Source organism: Pelophylax lessonae (genome assembly GCF_965119305.1).
Source record: "Pelophylax lessonae genome assembly, chromosome: 6".
Classification (NCBI taxonomy): Eukaryota; Metazoa; Chordata; class Amphibia; order Anura; family Ranidae; genus Pelophylax; species Pelophylax lessonae.
This window is the reverse complement of record NC_138773.1, coordinates 323940077-323946147: the sequence shown is the minus strand read 5'-3', so window position 1 is coordinate 323946147 and position 6071 is coordinate 323940077.

Sequence of the window (6071 nt, the reverse complement as noted above, 5' to 3'; positions counted from 1 at the left end):
TTTAATAATAAAATGATAATCATAATAATATTATTAGTTAAAATAAATAAATAATAAAAACAACAATATAATAATAACAAATAATATTATTTCACAAGCATATTCGAACCATGTTGGTTTTAAAATCAGGTTGGTTTTATCAGTAATGATATTTACTAGAGATCAACCGATTATCGGCAACAGCGATATATCGGGGGCCGATATGCACTTTCCCCAATATATCGGAATCGGCCCCGGCGGGTACCGATATTACCGTCATCACGTATGTTGCACCACGCGCCTCCGCGCACAAGGCAGCTTCTGCGGCTTTCTTAGGCCGCCTCCCTCAGCTTCGTTACAGTGTCTTTTACCCACTTCGGCCACACTGGGGTCTGCATGCTGTGCACAGTCGGGACAGTGAGTGATCTTCTAGTTCTTATCAAAATCACAGTACAGTGACCAGTCACAGACACAGTCCACATTGTGTAACACAGTTGCCGCGGCCACCCATCACCCACAGCTGCCTGGTGCCAGCCAGCCACCCAGTCCCACACACTCACACAGGCCTGTGTGTACCAGCCAGCCACTGGCCCTGCCTGACTACTTTACCAGCTAGCCAGCCACGGGGTGCCAGCCAGCCAGCCACCAAAGGGTGCCAGCCAGCCAGCCACCGAAGGGTGCCAGTCAGCCAGCCACCCACCCACCACAGGGTGCTAGCCAGCCATCAAAGGGGGCCAGCCAGCCAGTCATCAAAGGGGGCCAGCCAGCCACCCACCACAGGGTGCCAGCCAGCCACCAAAGGGTGCCACCTACCCACCAAGGAGTGCCAGCCACCCACCAAAGGGTGCCAGGCAGCCACCCACCACTTGGTGCCAGCCAGCCACCCACCACAGGGTGTCAGCCAGCCACCCACCACAGGGCGTCAGCCAGCCACCCACCCACCAAAGGGTGCCAGTCACTTATCACCACAGGGTGCCAGCCAGCCATTTTGTTTAAGCCTATATTCAATTTCATTAGTGTCTTTTCAAGTTTCAATGGAGATGGATGCAGATAGAAAAATTAAAAGTGTGGTCTGGGACTATTTCTCATCTCCAGGAAAATCAGCAGCACTGTGCAACACATGCAAAAACAATGTAAGCATGGGATCAATAACTGCAAAAACCAAAAAATACGTCTAATCTTTGGGCCCATCTAAGAGTTCATCATGCAGCACAGAAAAAACTAAATTAATCACAAGGTGAATCATCCCTATCCTAGGCAACAATAACAGATATGTTTCAGAAAAAACAGGTGGCAAAAATCTGATGGAAGATCCCAACTGCTGGACAGAGTAATCACAGAGATGATGGCCACTGATAACCAGCCATTTACAATGGTGTCTGACTTGGATTTAAGCGGTTGATGTCCATAGTTGAGCCAAGCTACACACTGAAGAGTGACAAATTTTATCAAACTGAAATGCTGCAAAAGATTCGCCAAAAGCCTGTTGACAAAGTAAAGGCTATGCTGCAACCAGAGAATGCTGGCAACTCACTCTCATTCACGACTGATTGCTGTTCAGGACAAACAGAATCATTAATGAGTCTTACATGCCACTACATTGACAGCGAATGGACAAGAAGGCATTTGGTGTTGAATACAAAAGTGATGCAAGGATCCCACACTGGGGAGTACAGTAGAGAAATGTTTCTAGGCATGCTAGAAGAATGGGGAATCGCCAAAGACCGAGTGATGCTTGTGCTGCGAGACAGTGGAGCGAACATGGTTAAAGGTATGAGACTTGCTGAAGTGTCAGACCTCAGTTGCATGGCACACACCCTCCAACTGGTGGTAAATGATGGTCTGTCAAACCAGAAAGCATTGCTTGACATTATTAGCATGCTGAAGAAGTGCGCAGGCCATTTCCACCATTCTTTTCTTGCCAAGCAGCAACTGAGGTGCATTCAGGAAGACCATGGCCTACCCAAAAACAACCTGATACAGGCTGTTCCAACACGATGGAACTCAACGCTACACATGTTACAGAGGATGCTGGAGAAGAAGCGAGCTCTAACTATATATTCTGGTGAATATGGACTTGGAAGACATTCTTGTCCTACTGCTGATCAGTGGGACATAGTAGCCAACATTATTGAGAAGCTCCTACCCATAGAGGAAGTGACACTAGAGGTGAGTCATTACGACTCATCTGTGTCCTCTGTCATCCCATGAGTGAGAGTGCTGAAGATGCTTCTTCAACAGAATGAAGGACCCAACACACGTGGCATCAAAGCATGTAGGCAGGCCATGAGAACCAGCCTCGCCAGAAGGTTTGAGAAGCTTGAGGAGAATAAAACTGTTGTGCTTGCATCTCTTTTGGATCCTCGATACAAGAACCATACTTTATTTTCTTATGATGTATTGGCCAAGGCAAAACAATGGCTGACAGAAGATATTCAACACAGTGGCGTACCAATGGGGGGTGCGGGGGGGGCGGGCCACCCCGAGTGACGCGCACTGGGGGGGTGTCAAGCGAGTACTCGCGCTGCTCATTTCCTCATGTTAAGGCAGCTGCTCCCTCGGTCTGTGCTGCACTGCTCGCAGGAAGAAGGTGAGTGCCCAAGGATTGAGCAGCCTCCCTATGTGACTGGATAGGAGGAGCGGTGGAGCTGCTGCATATAGAGGAATTGATCTTTCCATATTCCTCCTGCAGCCGTCGAATGCCTGATTCTCCTCTCTGCAGGCATTCAGCGGTTGCTATCCAACTTCTTTTTTTCTTTTGCTGGGCCCCCAGTGCTATACAGCCCCCCCCCTCCAGCCCCTTAGTGCTCTTCAGCCCTCCCCCTCCAGCCCTCCCAGTGCTCTCTAGCCCCCCGTGCTCTTCAGTCCCCCCTCTCCAGCCCTCCCTCTCTAGCCCCCCCAGTGCTCTTCAGCCCCCCTCTCCAGCCCCCCCAGTGCTCTTCAGCCCCCCCCCTCCAGCCCCCAGTGCTCTTCAGCCTCCCCCTCCGGCCCCTTAGTGCTCCTCAGCCCCCCCTCCAGACCCCCCAGTGCTTTACAGCCCCCCCTCCATCCCCTTAGTGCTCTTCAGCCCCCCTCCAGCTCCCCCCCAGTGCTCTTCAGCCCCCCCCCAGTGCTCCTCAGCCCCCCCTCTCCAGCCCTTCCAGTGGTCTTCAGCCCCCCCAGTGCTCTCCAGCCCCCCCAGTGCTCTTCAGCCCCCCTCTCCAGCCCCCCCCCCACCAGTGCTCTTCAGCCCCCCTCTCCAGCCCCCCAGTGCTCTTCTGCCCCCTCCCCTTCTCCAGCCCCTTAGTGCTCTTCTGCCCCCCCAGTGCTCTCCAGCCCCCGCAGTGCTCTTCGGCCACCCCTCCCTATCCCCCCAGTGCTCTTCGCCCCCCCCCATGCTCTCTGGCTCCCATAGTGCTCTTCTATCATGTCCTTAGTCTCTGATGATCTCCTGTATCATGTCCTTAGTCTCTGACCATCTCCTGTATCATGTCCGCAGTCTCTGACATCTCTTTTACCATGTCCGCAGTCTCTGACCATCTCTTGTATCATGTCCGCAGCCTCTGACCATCTCTTGTATCATGTCCGCAGCCTCTGACCATCTCTTGTGTCATCTCCGCGGTCTCTGACCATCTCTTGTATCATGTCCTCAGTCTCTGACCATCTCTTGCATCATGTCCTCAGTCTTTGACCATCTCTTGCATCATGTCCTCAGTCTCTGAGCATCTCTTGTATCATGTCCGCAGTCTCTGACCATCTCTTGTATCATCTCCGCAGTCTCTGACCATCTCTTGTATCATGTCCTTAGTCTCTGACCATCTCTTGTATCATGTCCTCAGTCTCTGACCATCTCTTGTATCATGTCTGCAGTCTCTGACCATCTCTTGTATCATACAAAAGTAATTCTGCTCAGGGGTCAGAATGAAAGGAGGTCAAATGGTCGGCGAATTAAGGAGTAGGGACACAATGTAAAGTGTAAAACATAGCAGTTTATTGATAATTTTGGGTGTGAAATTTCACTACCGTGCAGATACAAAAATTGTGGGGTGTCAGCAGTATAAACATTACCAGTAAAACGAGAAACAAGACAAACAACATGTAACAAATAACAGGGTACCGGCCGGTGCACTAATGGATGTTGACATCAGGGGATGAAAGCAATGTCTAATAATGACAATTGTTATGCTTTGGGCAGTATTCCGTGTGAATGGCTGTCCCGTGATGTGTTGCTGTGGTGGTTTCGGGCTCCTTTCATTCTGACCCCTGAGCAGAATTACTTTTGTATGCTAGTTTTTGGTTGGCCACTTAACACATCACAAAGGGCTTTTACATAGCAGACATACCTTCTGCTCCGAAAACAAAACCACCTTTATACTCTTGTATCATGTCCGCAGTCTCTGACCATCTCTTGCATCATGTCCGCAGTCTCTGACCATCTCTTGTATCATGTCCACAGTCTCTGACTATCTCTTGTATCATGTCCTCAGTCTCTGACCATCTCTTGCATCATGTCCTCAGTCTCTGACCATCTCTTGCATCATGTCCGCAGTCTCTGACCATCTCTTGCATCATGTCCTCAGTCTCTGACCATCTCTTGCATCATGTCCTCAGTCTCTGACCATCTCTTGTATCATGTCTGCAGTCTCTGACCATCTCTTGTATCATGTCCGCAGTCTCTGACATCTCTTCTATCTTGTCTGCAGTCTCTGACCATCTCTTGCATCATGTCCTCAGTCTCTGACCATCTCTTGCATCATGTCCTCAGTCTCTGACCATCTCTTGTATCATGTCTGCAGTCTCTGACCATCTCTTGTATCATGTCTGCAGTCTCTGACCATCTCTTGTATCATGTCCTCAGTCTATGACAATCTCTTGTATCATGTCCTCAGTCTATGACCATCTCTTGTATCATGTCCGCAGTCTCTGACCATCTCTTGTGTCATGTCCTCTGTCTCTGACCATCTCTTGTATCAGGTCTGCAGTCTCTGACCATCTCCTGTAGCATATCTCCAATCTCTTACTCAAAAACTTAAACACATTGCTAATAGTATTAGCTATCTGTTTATGCTGAAGGTAGGTCTGTACAGGGGAGGCAGAGAGTGTAAAAGAGGGCACTGTGATCAGAGAGACGGGGGGGGGGGGCAGACTGCAAGGGGCACTCTGATGGGGGGCTGTAAAAATTTGTGCAATAAATATTCTTGAAAACATTACAAATTTTGGTGGGTGTTTTTACATTTTAAGGTTGGGGGGGGGGTTGTCAAATATAGGATCATGGGCCCTGGGTGCCAAATGCCCTGGGTACGCCACTGATTCAACAGAAGGTGCAGGAGGTTCTTCCTGACGAAAAGAAAAGTCAAGAAGAGAAGTATTCTGATGTGGAAGAGCAGGATGCAGGAGAAATATGTCCGAAAAGACAGCGGACAGAAGAGAAAATTAATCGTGGTCAAATAGATGCAATGTTCAGCGTTTTATTGGGGCCTCATGCGGAGGATTCATCAGAATCGGCAATAATGAGGCTGTATGATGAACTTCATCTCTATTTGAAAGAAGCCATAATTGACAGAAGAAGTGGTGATCCTCTTCAGCGGTGGAAAGAAAATGAGGCACGCTACAAAAGACTTGCTTCTCATGCTAGAACAAGAATGGGCAAACTATGGCCCGGCGGACCTTTTAATCCGGCCCGCGGAGCGCTAGCTAATTTATTCATTTATTCGGTGGCGGCCGGTGCGTTGGGGGCGCGGGACGCATGGAGCTCAATGTTTTTTTTTTTTAAATCACCTGATCAGAGCCAGAGGCTCTACTTCTACTTCTACTTAAAGCAGAGTTCCACCCAAAATTGGAACGTCCGCTCTTTTGGTACCTCCCCCCTCCAGTGCCACATTTGGCACCTTTCAGGGAGGGAGGGGGGAACGGGTACCTGTTTTTGACAGGTACCCTTCCCCACTTCCGGGGCACGGAAGTTTGGCCCCCTCCTCCTTCCCCCGCCGCCAAGCCAATAGAAATGCGCATGCGCAGTAGGGACCCGATATAAGTATCCTAATATTAAAAGTCAGCAGCTACAGTATGTGTACAGTATGTGTAGCTGCTGACTTTTAATTTTTGGAGGGGGGGGG